This window comes from Leptonychotes weddellii, chromosome 1 (assembly GCF_054177405.1).
Source record: "Leptonychotes weddellii isolate Sample4059 chromosome 1, ASM5417740v2, whole genome shotgun sequence".
NCBI lineage: Eukaryota > Metazoa > Chordata > Mammalia > Carnivora > Phocidae > Leptonychotes > Leptonychotes weddellii.
In genome coordinates, this window is record NC_138369.1 from 46793983 (window position 1) to 46810448 (window position 16466).

The 16466-nt window shown below is 42.4% G+C and overlaps 1 protein-coding gene across 3 annotated transcripts in view; it reads right to left on the bottom strand.

Moving 5' to 3' along the window:
- Positions 1 to 6812, bottom strand: part of TMCC1 (transmembrane and coiled-coil domain family 1) — a 218687-nt gene extending 211875 nt beyond the window's left edge. For all 3 annotated transcript variants that reach the window (XM_081801658.1, XM_081801648.1, XM_081801639.1), the window contains exon 1: positions 6665 to 6812. The gene's annotated coding sequence lies outside the window, so the exon portion shown is untranslated. The remainder of the gene's footprint in view (positions 1 to 6664) is intronic.
- Positions 6813 to 16466: the final 9654 nt, after the last annotated feature.

Consider the following 16466-nt stretch of genomic DNA (forward strand, 5'->3'; position numbering starts at 1 on the left):
TGGAGTTAGTAGTGGTGGTTGCACAACATTGTGAATGTACCTAAAAGCCTCCAAACTGTACATTTTAAATGGTTAAAATGATGAATTGTGTTAAACAAATTTTATCTCAATAGAAAAAAATGTTTCCAAGGTGTTGGTTGTCTAGTACTTGTATCTCCCACTACTTAACAAAATGCTGTGTTCATAAAAAAATCATTCAAAATACTTTTTAAAATTTGAAATAGTGACATTCTGGCAAAGGCAAAACTACAGGGACAGTAAACAGATCAACAGTTGCCAGGGGCTGGTATCAGGAGAGTTAAATAGGTGAGCGACAAATTTTTTAGAGCAATGAAACTACAGGACACCATAATGGTGAATATAAGATATTAAAAGTTGTCAAAACCCGTTCTGTTTTAAAGCACAGAGAATAAGCCTTAATGTATGCACATTTTTTAAAAAGATTTTATTTATTTATTTGACAGAGACACAGCGAAAGGGAACACAAGGAGGGGGAGAGGGAGAAGCAGGCTTCCCGCGGAGCAGGGAGCCCGACTTGGGGCCAATCCCAGGACCCCGGGATCATGACCTGAGCCAAAGGCAGACACCTAATGACTGAGCCACCCACGTGCCCCAATGTATGCAAATTTTTAAATAATCCTTTAAGATGTAAAGGGATCTCAGCATAGAATGCAGAATGTGACAAAACAATCTAAATCTATTACAAATATGAAACAACCTCACAAAGCAGATAAAATGCTGACCAAGTAATGCTAGAAATAAGAAGAGTCTGTAAGACTAAAGGCAAAAGGAACTATCAATAAGCACTGTGTTCTAGTCGATAAAGTTGTTTCCCACAGGTACACAGATTAACAATTCTGAAACCACTTCAAATGTATACTGGAATTGGAGAATTATATAAATGGATAGCAGAGCATGGGAGCCAGGTTTCTGACTGAAGTGGAGGTGGTTAGAATGATCCAAGTGATAAGGAATTAGAGTTGGAAACATCAGTATGAATTCATGTTTAGTTTAATATAGACAAATGGTTACATACAGAAAGATTTACAGATGTGTATATACACAGCTTAATTTATACACATTTATCTCTTTGTTCTGTCACTCAGATGGCCTAGAAGTAACAATACTCAAGTAGCAACTAGCACATCTAGCACCCAAAATCTTAGTTTCTAATACCATTTCCCAAAAAAAAGGAACTAGGGCTCCTTAGAAAAATGGCTGACTATTGGACTGGAACATGATATATAAAAGATGAGCCTGGAGCATTGTATGTTTCCAGAAAGAAAGTGCTCATTCACACATAACTGTGGGAGTATGTCAAAGGGAAGGGATACAGAAGCCAAGTGAAAGAGTTCCCAACAGCCAAACCTCAAACAACTTGAGCAACAAAATTTATGTAGATACTCTACCCTTGAGGTGGAGCATAACTCATCACTCATTAACTCATCACTCATTAAGCATAACTCATCACTCATTAAGGCGTCACACAGTAACTTTTTTCCAGAGCATGGCACAGAGAGGGAGGAACAAAAGGGTAACTTAACAGTTGAGAAAACAAACACTACCACAAACTGGGTGATCAAGGTTAACATCAACATTGGCAAGTGATATCACTAGTATGTACTCTTGATTTGTGATGAGAATGACAATTTACCTCTGTGGTCTTTCCAAAATCACATTACATCAGTCTAACCATCAGAAAAGCATCAGACAAGTACCAATTGAAGGACATTCTACCAAAATACCTAATCAATTATCTCTGAAACTGCCAAGGCCATTAAAAACAAGGAAAGTCTGAGAAATTGTCAGAACCAAGAGGGGCTGAGAAGACATAACTATGAAATATAATGTGGCATCCTGAATGGGATCCTGGAACACAAAAAGGGACATTAAGGGGAGGCACCTTAATGTGACAGTCAGTTAAGCATCCGACTCTTGATTTCAGCTCAGGTCATGATCTTAGGGTTGTGAGATCAAGCTCCACACTGGGCTCTGCACTGAGCTCAGAGCCTGCTTAGGATTCTCTCTCTCCCTCTCCCCCCCCACCTCCCCTTGACATTAAGGGAAAACTGTGGAACTCTGAGTATAGACTTAGTAATACTGTATCAGTATTGGTTCATTACTTGTGACAAATTTACCACACTAATAGAAGATGTTAATAATAAGGGAAATTGGGTGTGGGATAGAAAGGAACTCTGCACTATCTTCACAATAATGCAGTGAATATAACACTGTTCTAAAAAAAGAAAAAGTTTATTTTAAAAGTTTTTTTTTTTTAACTGTAAACTACTGCATGCCTGAAATTTTACTCAGTGCATGGGCACAAAAGATACCTGAAACATGGTTTTGGCCCTTAAGAAGCTTACTGTCTCACTGTGAGGTAAGAAAAATGCTCATGAAACAAATATAAGAAAATATTAAACTGAGAAGTGTAGATAAAAGTATATTAGGAATATAGAGAAGGTCTAGAATGATGAGAGTAGACTTCATGAAGGAGATAAAAGTTGAGTCTGTACCTTAAAATGTACTTCAGGGTACCAAAGTAAAAAAGAATAAATTGGTACACTCATAAGAACAACCAGAGGGTGAAGAAACAAGACTAAAAGAAATGAAAGAAATGAAATTTAGCCCTGAAAAGTGAAGATTTAAATGGGAGACAACAGCAGTGTTCAAATACTTTAAGAATCATGTGGCAGAATAGAGTTACATCATACTGTCATTTAACTTACTAGCTGACCTCTGGTAAAATGTGACCAACGCTCAAGGACATAGAGAGTGACAGCTGTTTGGTAAAGCCACAAGAGGAAATGCCAATTTGGAAAGACAGGAAGCAGGTGGCCAAGTTCTTCTCTGCAACTTTTCAAAGGACAGTGTGCATATGAGCCCACTAAAGCAAAAATTTAAATCTAAATCTTGCAAACATTTATTGACCACTTACCATGTGCTTCCATACATATTATCTCATTTAATATCACAACACATTTCTGAACGTTTATCAATGTAATAAAAGCTTAAAGTAAAAATACAATAAAATTAGCCCTGCAAGGAAGCAGGAACACATAAAATTCTCCACCATCCACCACTCTCTGATAGGGATTTGACAGCTGTTTTAAAAAGCAAAATTGTTTAAGGTCTACATATCTATGTAATAATTTATTTCCTCCTGCTCCTTCCTTCAGTAATGCTCTGTGGCTCTCAGTCTGCAAAGTGCATAAGAATTATATATCATTATATATACAAAAACATGCACACAGTACTTTTTAAGCATTTTAAGGGATTTTTTTTTTTTTTTTAAAGTAGGCTCCACAACCAGCGTGGAGCCCAACACCAATCAGGCTTAAACTCACAACCTGAGCTGAATTCAAGAGTCAGACGCTTAACCAACCAAGCCACCTAATTGCCCCACAATTTAAAGGATTTTCAAGTATAGTTTTCATTTTATACGATTTTTGTTTCAAGTGCTGACTTCAGTTAGAACTGAATCCTGGGAACGCGGTACAACTCCACTGCAAGCTTCCTCCATGGTCACCGAAAGGCAGCATCAGGGAAAAAACGTAGAAAGGGTGAATCCTATTACAACATGAAGAACATTCTAACAATTAGAGCTATCTAAAATTCTCATAGGCTACCTCAAAGCAATGAATTTACTGTCATCAGAGGTTTCAAACAGAAGCTGAAAAATCACTGAGCACATTTTAGAAGAAAGCAATTGGGTAGAAAGTTAAGATTCCTTCCAAGTCTTAGATTCTATTATGGGTAGACTTTTAAAACCTGACAGGAAGAGGGCAACCTAGTTAAGAACAAAATGAAAGAAAGACAAAGCCAAGAATGACATGGTATGTAAAAAGTTCAATGCTGGGAAACACAGGAGCAGCTCATTTCCACCTACAGATCTTTGTACCTGCTGTTTCATTTGCCAGCAAAGTTCTTCCATCTTTTAGACCACAACTCAGGTATCTTCTCCTTAGTGAGGCCTCTCCACGACCCCCACCAGTCACTCACTGGTCACATCATCTTATCTTATTTTCCTCATAGCTGTTATCAGGAATCAGCAAACTTTTTCTATAAAGGGCCAGATTACAGCCTACAGGCCAAATCCAGCTTGTCCCATGTTATAGTATGGCCAAAGGGGGGAAAAAAAATCACGAATAATAATATTTTGTGACATGGGAAAATGATATGAAATTCCAAAATTTAATTAGAACATAAAAACACTTGTTTATGTACTGCCTGTGGCTACTTTACACTAAACAACAGAGTAGCTGCAACAGAAACTGTATGGCCCATAAGGCCTAAAATATTTACTTTCTGGTCTTTTACAGAAAAAGTTTGCTAATTGCTGATTTATAGCATTACCTGGAATTATCATGTTTGCTTGCTATTCTCATTCTCATACACACAGAAAAAAGCTCAGTAACAAGGACCTCGTCTATTTTGTTCCCCACCATAGCCCAGTACTTAGAAAAACTCCTGGAACAAAATAAGGACTCAATAAATATTTTATGAATAAATATACGAGTGATCCATGTCATTCTGAGGAATTTAAACTTAAGCCCTCAGACATTTTATGTTTTGTACATATATGACAGGCATAAAAACTCCTGCAGAAAAGGGGAAATATTCTAGTACAGAGAAGGAGCAAACAGCTTAAAGAAATGGTGGTCACCAACTAGTCCAGGTCACTGGGTTTCTTCATCAAACTGTACAGGTTTTTTTGTGCTCATAAAAGATTCTCTCAACCACTGGAAGGTGTAACAACATTCTGTCAGCTGACTGCGCTTCTATTTATCTTAAGATGCAAATACTCTGAGAAATCTAATTTCCTATACATAGTACACGGCACCCACACCATGCCAAATCTTAATGCTCATAATTATAACAGATCTTGATCACATGCTAATGAAATTTTAATATCTAAATTTTTCCTATGCTGATCAGCAATCTATTTTGTAAGCAACTGAAAACTCTTTAGAAATTAAAAGGTTACCGCCCACAGACCAGAAGCAGCTTTTTAATCCTTCTATACTAGCCAGAGAGTGGGTGTGTGATTTCAAAAAAAATACAAGCCAACTCTGTTGGTAGAGGACGAGATATAGTTAAAATCCCACCTATAAGCATGGTGTGTTACAGGACACTAGTAAAACTACCACCTACTCACAATTCCAGTCTCACTGTTCTAATCTACAAATGGAGAAAAAAACGTTATCTAGCCCCTGGAGGAATCTTGTCATTAACATTTTCATAAGGTTCTTTCCTCCAGGCAACAATTTCTTTTTTTTTTTTAAGATTTTATTTATTTGACAGACACAGTGAGAGAAGGAACACAAGCAGGGGGAGCGGCAGGCAGAGGGAGAAGCAGGCTCCCCGCGGAGCAGGGAGCCCGATGCAGGGCTCGATCCCAGCACTCTGGGATCATGACGTGAGCCGAAGGCAGACTTAACCAACTGAGCCACCCAGGCGCCCCTTTGCAACAATTTCTATACACAGGTACTTCAAAGACAAGGATTTGGTTTAACCAATCACTCCCAAAATGTAACATACTGGTCAGAAGATATAAACATATCAAAGTTTCATTCTAAAGCAGCTACCTGCTTTTTAAGCCCTAAATTTTTTTTTTTTTTAAAGAATTAGCTAATTTAGGAATGCAGAGACCTTTCCTGGAGATGCTTATGAGTATGTAAGACTTACAGCAACCATTTTGGATTAGAGTGTGTGTTTTCATCTTCCCTTCCTCTGTGACAAGTCAGGATGAAAAGGCAGCCCGCAAAAGCTTTGACTAGAATCTACCAACACTCATATGTATGGTGTCACCAAAGAAAAGGGGGAAAATTAGCCAACAGCTCAAGTGGGCTGCTTCAAGAAACTCCGCTGCAGATTCACCTCACCATCAATGTTGTTAAGGGATGAGCCAAACCAACAACTGGACCAACATTACACACACCTCTGCTTAGAATGAAAAAAAGCAGGGGTTTGCAAGCTATAAACGGATCTCTGGCCCTTTAGGGAAGGGGCAACTCACTGAGCCCCCTTTTCCCTTCCTAAAAGGATTAATAAAAGGTACTCTTAGACCAAGCCCTGCCAGCCTAGACTCACAACCCACCATACAGCACCTATTTTCCCCCGTTCCCAGTACAGCGGGCTCCTTCCTCCCATCAAACGACAAGTTCAAAATCAAAACAAAAGGTGCAAAACTGGTTTCAGGTGGCAATGGCTGAGCCCCAGTGGCCAACTTCTGGGGACACCAGGACGAGCGAGGGCTCGTAGGACCCCAGACCTCCACCAGAGTCTACTCCCAAACAGTCCCTCAGGCCCCGGCCCAACTCCTCACACGCCCCTCCCTCCCCTCGGCCCTGGAGGAGGGGCGCGCTGAAAAGGGGGCGAAGAGTGGGGGTGGGGAGAGAAGCCCCAGGGTCGAAATGACAGCGGAACGAGCTGGGAAAGAAAAAGGCCCGGCGGGATGCCGGAGGACGAGTCCTAGGCCCGGAGCTCCAGCCCCGAACGGGGGCGACCAAGGGTCCGAACGGCGCCAGGCCGCGAGCGGGAAGCCGGGCCAGCGTCGGCGGCGCCGCCTGGCCACGCTCACCTCACGACTCTCCCCACCCGAGGCGGAGGGGCTGAGGGGCCGCGGCCGCCGCCAGCATCCGGGGCGGGGGCACTCACTCACCGGCGGGGAGGGGAGGAGCAGCCGGCGCCTCCGCCAGCGCCGTGGCTCGAGCTCAAGCGCCGGCTCCTGCCGCTGCGGCCGCCGCGCCGGGTCCATCCCCCCCCAACCACCCCCCTCCCGGCCCTCCCCCCGCGCCGCCTCAGCCGCCGCAACCGCCGCAGCCGCCGCCACTGCCGCTTCAACCCCGGCGCGGGAGCGCGAACCGGCGCGAGGGAGCGAGAGCGCGCGCGCCCGCCGCCACCGCCCACAACCGCCGCCCCCAGCCAGCCGCGCACGCGTGAGGCGGCGGCGGGCGCGCGCACGCTTCAGGGGGCGGGGACGGCCCCCGGAAGGCGTGGCTCCGCCCACCCACTCGGTGGCTGAGCTTTTGAGACGAAGCGGTGCAGGTGATGCTATGCTGCTCCGGGTGGGCTCCTCCTGGCGTTAGCGTTTGAGACCAAAGCCTCCAATCTGGCCCCTTTTCCTGGGGAACGAGGCTTGAGCGCGACGCAGGCTTGAGCGCACTTCTGGCCGTTGTACGGGATCACACACCTGTTCTCCCTACCTTGATCTAAAGACCTGCCTTCTTTCTCCCATCTAACAGGTTTTCGTTCGCTGCTGCAAAAAGGACCGAGACTGTTACTATTTATCGTCCAGCATTACCACTGAAGGGACCACAAGCAGCCATCGGCCTATCTCTTTATTATCCCATTTTTCTAATTCAGTTATTCGTTTCTCACATGTATTGAGGCTTCTTCCGTGTAGTAGGCCCTGTTCACTTGCTCGGAGAACGTTATGGAAATAAAGGCGTCCCTAGCCTTGTGAAGTTAAATCTGGTGGAGGACAACGTTAAAGGGAGAAACACACAACATTAAAACTTGTTATTAGTAAGATCTCTTCTGGGGGGGTACATGGTGCTAAGAGAACCTGGGAGGGTTGGGTGGAGGTGCTTAGTCAAGGATATGCAGGCTGGAATCCAAAGGACAACTTGAAAAGAGTTAACAAGGTCCAACAGGTGAGAGCTTGGCATGGCCAGAATGGCGCGCTGAAAGACCACTGAATGTGGGGTTGAGTGTGGGAAAAGGTAGGCAATAATTGAGGTAAGGATTTGAGACTATAATTTGAGAATCTGGGAAGCCAGTGAGGATTTTTCATTACTTGTATTTTTAAACCATCATTTGGATAGCAGTAGGAAGAGTGATCTGGAGGGGGCTCACAGTTGGTACAGAGGGGCCAGTTAGGAGGCTGCTGTTATGGTCAAGGCAAGGTAAACTGGTGGTGGTAGAGAAGAGCACTTCTTAGGAACAGGTTTTGATAGACTGGATGAAGAGTGAAGGCTAGGGAGGTGGCAAGGTTGACTTTTAGATTTAAGGCTGATGGGATGCATTAATGGACCTCAGGAGCACTGGAGGAGTCTCCTGAGGAAACTAAAAATGGATTCTAAACATGAAAGCTGAAACTATAAATTTGGGGGCGCCTGGGTGGCTCAGTCAGCTGAGCATCTGACTCTTGATTTCAGCTCAAGTCTTGATCCCAGGGTCGTGGGTTGAAGCCCGGTGTTGGACTCCACACTGGGCGTGGAGTCTACTTAAAATTAATTAATTAATTAACTAACTAAAGTTAATTTCTAGAAGAAAACATGGAAAAAATCTTTAGTGATCTTGAAATAGGCAAAGATTTCTTAGGGCACAAAAAGAAATGGTTCGTAAGTTGAACATCGAAATTTAAAAATATTTTAAATTTAAAAAGACACCATTAAGAAAATGAAAAGGCAAGCCACAGATGGGAGGGAGAATTTGCAATACAATATATCTGACAAAAGACTTCTATCCAGAATATATGAAGAACTCTTATAACTGAGTAATAAAAAGACAAACCAATAGGGGCGCCTGGGTGGCTCAGTCGTTAAGCGTCTGCCTTCGGCTCAGGCCATGGTCCCAGGGTCCTGGGATCGAGCCCCGCATCGAGCCCCGCATCGAGCCCCGCATCGGGCTCCTTGCTCTGCGGGAAGCCTGCTCTCCCTCTCCCGCTCCCCCTGCTTGTGTTCCTCCTCTCGCTGTATCTCTCTCTGTCAAATAAATAAAATCTTAAAAAAAAAGACAATCCAATAAAACAATGAGCACAGGTTTTAGTAAACACTTCACCAAAGAAGATAAAAATGGCCAGTAAACAATAAAAAGATGCTCAACATCTTTAGCAAATCCAGGGATTTGCTAAATAAAACTACCATGATATACCACTACACTCTCATTAGAATAGCTAGAATTAAAAAGTCTGATGACCCAGCAATCCCACTCCTACACATCTCCTTAAATATACTTAAGTTCCAGATAAAGACAATAACAAAGTCATACTTCCCCCTAATAAGATACAACTAACCTGCATACAACCGAAAACACATAACTTTCCCCAAAAGAGGATGCAAAGTCGTTAGGTGATGTTTCCTTTCTGCTTCTGACATCCTGTAACTTGTACTCCCTTGGTAATCAGGATCAGTCACCCCAGCCAATACAGGAACTCCCTTCTTACATTAGTTTCAGGTGTAAAACATAGTGATTCGACAAGTCTGTATACTATGCTATGCTCACCACAAGTGTAGCTACCATCTGTCACCATACAACACCATTTCAACTCCATTGACTATATTCCCTATTCTGTACCTTTCATCTCTGTGATTTACTCATTTCATAACTGGAAGCCTGTATCTCCCACTCCCCTTCACTCATTTTGCCCATCCCCCCACCACCCTTCCCTAAGGGAACCCAATTTATAGGTCTGTTCCCGCTTTTGTTTGTTTGTTCATTCATTTTTATTTTTTTTTAGATGCCACATGCAAGTGAAATCATATATTTGTCTTTCTCTGTCTGACTTATTTCACTTAGCATAATAAGGAACTCCATTCTTTGCCTGTTGATTCAGAGGCTTGAGATACCCAAAGTGCCCAGATGACAGTCTCAGTTTCCAATTCAAGAAAATCATTGTTATGTCTTCTGGTGGAAGCATTCTTCCCTTTGGAACCAAGACCTTCAGACCAGCAGAGCTTCTGGCCATTTCTTCAGACAAGATGAGCAACCAGGTGCAGCGCTTGAAGTTCTGACAACCGGGAGGCTTTTCCTAGGCTATTATTCTTCAAGACTCTCCCAGAAAGGAACTGTAGTACTACAGCAGTCCATTTTCACCCAGTGCTTGCATATTGTGCAGAACCTTTGTACACAAGGCTATAAACCAAGAATAAGTTTTCTCTTCCCCAGGTTAAGAGTAGGGGCCATGGACATTTGGGCCACTTCCTTATACAACTTGCTTATACACTTCAGTGCCCATTCAAGCCCACTCTCATATATACCACTTCACTGATAATGGAGTGTTGCCATTTATGCACAACTTTATAGCCTAGTCGGTCAGATAACACCTAGTTCATGATAGGCAGGTCAGGTCACATGGAAACTTGATGGCCCATGGTCAAGCATTCAGTCTCTACTAGGGCGCGGTAGCAAGCCAAAAGCTGTTTCTCAAAAGGCGGGCAGTTATCTGTAGATGATGGCAGGGCTTTGCTCCAAAATCCTAAGGTTCTGCACTGTGATTCAGGGGGTCTGCCACAGACTCTAAGCAGCATCTCTATTAGCCACTTGCAGAATGAGGCTCTGAGTTTGGTTTTCAGAACTCTTGGCTCTAAGGGTTTATTTCAAGGCAGATATAGAAGCTTTCAAGTCATCTATGCATAGGTTGGGCTGGGGACTGAAGGCCTGAGCTCATCCTTTTCTTTCCCCATTTTCTTCAGTGCAGTTAGGAGCAACCAGCCAATCCCATTATATTCCTTAATATGACTAAAATATCCTAAGGTAGAAAATACATGGTCACTCAGGACCTCCCTTTCTATAGGTATTTGATTAGGAGTATCCAGTACCTCATCATGCTATGGACTCCTACCAGTACCCTCTTTACCACTGAAAATAGTCACTAGTGCCTTTAGATTTAAACCAGGTTAGAGAACCAATTCAAGAAAACACAGAACCAATTCAGAAAACTCAACTTAAGATTTTGTTCCTCTTGGGCGCCTAGGTGGCTCAGTCGTTAAGCGTCTGCCTTCGGCTCAGGTCATGATCCCAGGGTCCTGGGATCGAGCCCCACATCGGGCTCCCTGCTCAGCGGGAAGCCTGCTTCTCCCTCTCCCACTCCCCCTGCTTGTGTTCCCTCTCTCGCTGTGTCTCTCTCTGTCACATAAATAAATAAAATCTTAAAAATAAATAAATAAATAAAATAAAATAAATTTAAAAAAAAGATTCTGTTCCTCTAGAACCACCTCCAGGACCAAAATCTGTATCAGTCAGGGTTCAGAGAAGCAGAATGAGTAGAAGATAAGAAATAAGGGATTTAGGGGCGCCTGGGTGGCTCAGTCATTAAGCGTCTGCCTTCGGCTCAGGTCATGATCTCAGGGTCCTGGGATCGAGCCCCACATCAGGCTCCCTGCTCAGCGGGAAGCCTGCTTCTCCCTCTCCCACTCCCCCTACTTGTGTTCCTGCTGTCGCTGTCTCTCTCTCTGTCAAATAAATAAATAAAATCTTAAAAAAAAAAAAGACTACACAGCTAACAAATAATGATGAATGATAGAAAGAAATTCACAATTGTAAACACTAAAGAAACTGAAAAATCTTTTAAGAAAAAACCTACTAGATTGCTTAAAAAAAAAGCAACTAACACCATATAAAAATGCCTTCATAGCAACACTTAGATTACTATCAAATTGTGTAAAATAACTGGAGACTATAGTACAGCTGAGTGGACACCTCAAAAAGACACCTCAAAAAATATAAGTATTTACCCAAGAGAAATGAAAACGTTTTATACACCCATACCAAGACTTGTACGAGAATACTTGTAGCAGCTCTATTCCCCGTATCAAAACACTGGAAGCAACTCAAATACCCATCAACAGGTGAATGGATGAACAAATTATAGTAAATCTATACTACTCAGCCGTTAAAAGAAATGAACTAGGGATGCCTGGGTGGCTCAGTCGGTTAAGTGTCTGCCTTTAGCTCAGGTCTCGATTCCCAGGGTCCTGGGATTGAGTCCTGCATCAGGCTCCCTGCTCAGCGCGGAGGCTGCGTCTCACTCTCCCTCTGCCCCTCTTCTCCTCCCCACTGTTCATGCTCTCTCTCTCTGTCAAATAAATTAATAAAATCTTGGAAAAAAAAAAGGAACGAACTACCAATACACTCAACTATGGGGATGAATCTCAAAATCATTATACTGAGCAACAGAGCTAAAAACAAAAGAATACATATTGTATAATTCCATATAAAATTCTAGAAAATACAAATTAATCTACAGTGACAACATATCAATGATTGCCTAGGACAGATATGGAGAGAGAGATGAGGAGTAAAAGAGCACAAAGAAACTTTTGGAGGTGATGAGAATGATCTGAATCTTGATTATGGCAGTGGTTTCATGGGTATATACCTATGTCAAAGTTCATCAAATTGTGCAGTTTATAAATAGGCACAGTTTATTGTATGTATAATATGCCTTAATAAAATTGTTATTAAGAAGAATTCATGGGGCACCTAGGTGGTACAGTCGGGTAAGTGTCCAACTCTTGGTTTTAGCGGGGTCCTGAGATAGAGCCCCGTATCCAGCTCTGCACTCAGCACGGAGTCTACTTAGGACTCTCTCCCTCTCTCTCTTTCTCTGATAAATAAATGTATCTTAAATAAATAAATAAATAAATAAATAAATAAATAAATAAAGACTTCATTTAGGGGTGCCTGGCTGGCTCAGTCATTAGAGCATGCAACTCTTGATCTCAGGGTTGTAAATTCAAGCCCCACATTGGATGTAGAAATTACTTAAAAAACAAAAAATCTTAAAAAAAAAAAGAATTTATTTGATGTAATTCATAGCAGATTAGAAACAGCAGAACAGAAGATTAGTGAACTGAAAGACGGACAACAGAAAGTATCCAGATTAAAGCACAGAAAGAGAAAAGAAGGGAAAACACTGAAAAGAACATCAGAGATACATGGGACACAGTGAAAGGTAGTGTTCCAGGATAGAGACTGTATAAAATGGGAAAAAATATTGGTGTGCTCCTGTTGAAAGCATTATATAAATGATTCTGCTCTTGGTGAGGTAATATCTAGCACTCAGACACTTACCCAGTTACTTTTAAGAGTGTGGAAATTGGAATATTATTCATTAGGCAACATTTGGTAACACTGTGGAAGAACATTTATGCAAAATCAAATAACACCAAAAAACTATTACACCTTACTCAGGGGATAAATATAAAACCCAATTATTAAAATGTTAGCACGTATTATGAAAGACATATTTTGGGGGGCACCTGGGTGGCTCAGTCAGTTAAGCATCTGACTCGTGGTTTCAGCTCAAGTCATGATCTCAAGGTTATGGGATTGAGCCCCGCATTGGCCTCTGTACTCAGTGGGAGTCTGCTTGAGATTCTCTCTCCCCCTCTCCCTCTGCTCCTCCCCGCCAAAATAAATAAATAAAAATTTTTTTTAAAAAGATTTATTTTGGAATAAGCTTACCTTAACATGCTAGACGTTACTCATTATTTTAGATTCAATACCTAATGTACATATGCAGCACAGATAATAATTATGATTCAGTTTGTAGATTTCTAAACTCAAATACTTTTTTTTTAAAGTAGGCTCCAGGCCTAGCATGGAGACTAACATGGGGCATGAACTCAAGACCTGAGCTGAGATCAAGAGTTGGACGCTCAACCAACTGAGCCACCCAGGTGCTCCTAAACTCAAATACTTGTATATGTGAACATTTGGGGGAATTTTTGTCACACTAGAGAAAGTTATTTAAACTTTTTGAAAAGATTTATTTATTGGGGCGCCTGGTTGACTCAGTCGTTAAGTGTCTGCTTTTGGCTCCGGTCGTGGTCCCAGGGTCCTGGGATCGAGCCCCGCAATGGGCTCCCTGCTCTGGGGGAAGCCTGCTTCTCCCTCTCCCACTCCCCCTGCTTGTGTTCCCTGTCTCGCTGTGTCTCTCTCCATCAAATAAATAAATAAAATCTTAAAAAAAAGAGATTTATTCGTTTGTTTGAGAGAGAGAGAGCACCAGTGGGAGAGGAACAGAGGGTGAGAGAGAGAATCTCAAGCAGACTCCCCACTGAGTATGGAGCCTGACACGTGGCTTAATCCCACAACCCCAAGATCATGACCCAAGTGGAAACCAAAGTTGGGGGCACCTGGGTGGCTCAGTCAGTCAGACATCTGCCTTCAGCTCAGGTCATGATCTCAGGGTCCTGGGATTGAGCCCCACATTGGGCTCTCTGCTCAGTGGGGAGTCTGCTTCTCCCTCTCACTCTCCCTCTGTGCTCTCCCTCCTTCTCTCTCTCAAATAAATAAATAAATAAATAAAATCTTAAGAAAGAAAGAAAGAAACCAAGAGTTGGACCCTCATCTGATGGAGTGAGCCAGACACCCCAGTTATTTAAAATTTTTAATAAAATACAGATACAGAACTTGACAAAAATAATTTGAGAAGCCACAGGGCGCCTGGGTGGCTCAGTCAGTTAAGCAGCTGCCTTCAGCTCAGGTCACGATCCCAGAGTCCTGGGATCGAGCCCCGCATCGGGCTCCCTGCTCAGCAGAGAGCCTGTTTCTCCCTCTCCCTCTGCCTGCCGCTCCCCCTGCTTGTGCTCTCTATCTCTCTCTCTGTGTCAAATAAATAAAATCTTAAAAAAAAAAATTTTTTTTAATTTAAATAATTTGAGAAGCCAGTAATATAACAATGGTGCAAGTATATGGAGGAAATGTAAGGCGCCTGGGTGGCTCAGATGGTTAAGCGTCTGCCTTCGGCTCAGGTCATGATCCCAGGCTCCTGGGATTGAGCCCTGCATCAGGATCCCTGCTCAGCGGGAAGCCTGCTTCTCCCTCTCCCACTCTCCCTGCTGTGTTCCCTCTCTTGCTGTGTCTCTCTCTGTCAAATAAATAAAATCTTAAAAAAAAAAGAAAGTATATGGGGGAAATGTAACATTGTAATCAAAGTTCTTTGAAAAAATTATACACCATTCTATATATTTTTTAAACTTCATAGTGAATAGTGCAGTCAAAATCTCCTTTAACATTACTGAATTAAAAAAATATCTTCCAAGAACTATATGACTGCTTTTCAGCTTCAGTTAAACATTTGGGTATATTGAAAAACACTGAATATAAATTTGAAACCACTATTAAATATGTAATGGGAAAATTGAGTTGATACATCATGCCAGTAAAAACTCAGTGTGCAAAGATCTCTTTTATGATGATATTAATAAAAAAACATAGGTTCTAAAATATCAGCCAAAGCTCCACTTTCAAACACACCCAGGCCTAAATTTATTAGCTTAGTACTGACTTGGTATGATGCTTTAGGTAAAATGAATGGCTTAAATGAAATGATACAGAAAATTCTATGTACAAAAAAAGGTTTTTTTGGTTTTTTGGTTTTTTTTTTATGTACGTAGGCTCTCAAAAAACTCAAAGGGATTAGGAAGTTCTTTGAAGAGGGGCACTGGGTGTCTCAGTCTGTTGAATGTCCAACTCTCGATTTCAGGTCAGGTCATGATCTCAGGGTTGTGAGATCGAGCCCTGGGTAGGGCTCCGCACTCATCTGGGAGTCTGCTTGAGATTCTCTCCCTCTCCCTCTGCCTCTCCCACCACTCTAAAATAATAAATAAATAGATCTTTTGTTTATTTATTTTTTTAGATTTTATTTATTTTATTTGAGAGAGAGAGAGAGCATATGAGCAGGGGGAGGAGCCGAGGGAGAGGGAGAAGCAGGCTCCCTGCTGAGCAGGGAGCCCAACACAGGTCTCGATCCCAGGACTCTGAGATTATGACCTGAGCTGAAGGCAGACACCTAACCAATTGAGCCACCAGGCATCCCTAAAAAGAAGTTTTTCAAAGAAAAACTAAATGAGGATGCTTACAAAAAATAGATTATTGATTTTTAAAATAAGTTGGCAGAGCCTCTTGACATGGCTTTCAATTTCTCCAACATAAAAAATATTTTAAAAAGATTTCAGTTGTAAATCCCTCAAGCTATCTATGATCCAAAACTAAATTTTAAATTTGTTATCCTGCATTTGAAACTTCAGTGTCATTTTAAAAATTGGAATGTATGATACCGAATGAAAATAATTACTTTTTTCAGTCTTTAATCTAGGTTCTTACTATTCAAAATGTGGTCCTTGGACCAGTAGCATCAGCATCACCTGGGAGCTTGTTAAAAATGCAGAACCTCAGGGGCACCTGAGTGGCTCAGTCAGTTAAGCATCCAACTCTTAGTTTCGGCTCAGGTCATGATTTCAGGGTCCTGAGATGGAGCCCTGTGTGGGGCTCCACACTCAGCGTGGAGTCTATTTAAGATTCCTTCCCCTCCCTCTCCCTTTTCCTCTGCCCCTCTCCCTGCTTGTGTGTACATGCCCACTCTCCCTCTCCCTCTCCAATAAGTAATAAAATATTTTTTTAAAATGCAGAACCTCGGGGCGCCTGGGTGGCTCAGTCATTAAGTGTCTGCCTTCGGCTCAGGTCATGATCCCAGGGTCCTGGGATCGAGCCCCGTATTGTGCTCCCTGCTCGGCAGGAAGCCTGCTTCTCCCTCTCCCTCCCCGCCTGCTTGTGTTCCCTCTCTCGCTGCGTCTCTATCTGTCAAATAAATAAATAAAATCTTTTTTTTTTAAGATTTCTTTTTTTTTTTTTTGAGAGAGAGGGAATGAGAGACAGAGAACATGAGAGCGAGGAGGGTCAGAGTGAGAAGCAGACTCCCCACCGAGCAGGGAGCCCGATGTAGGACTTGA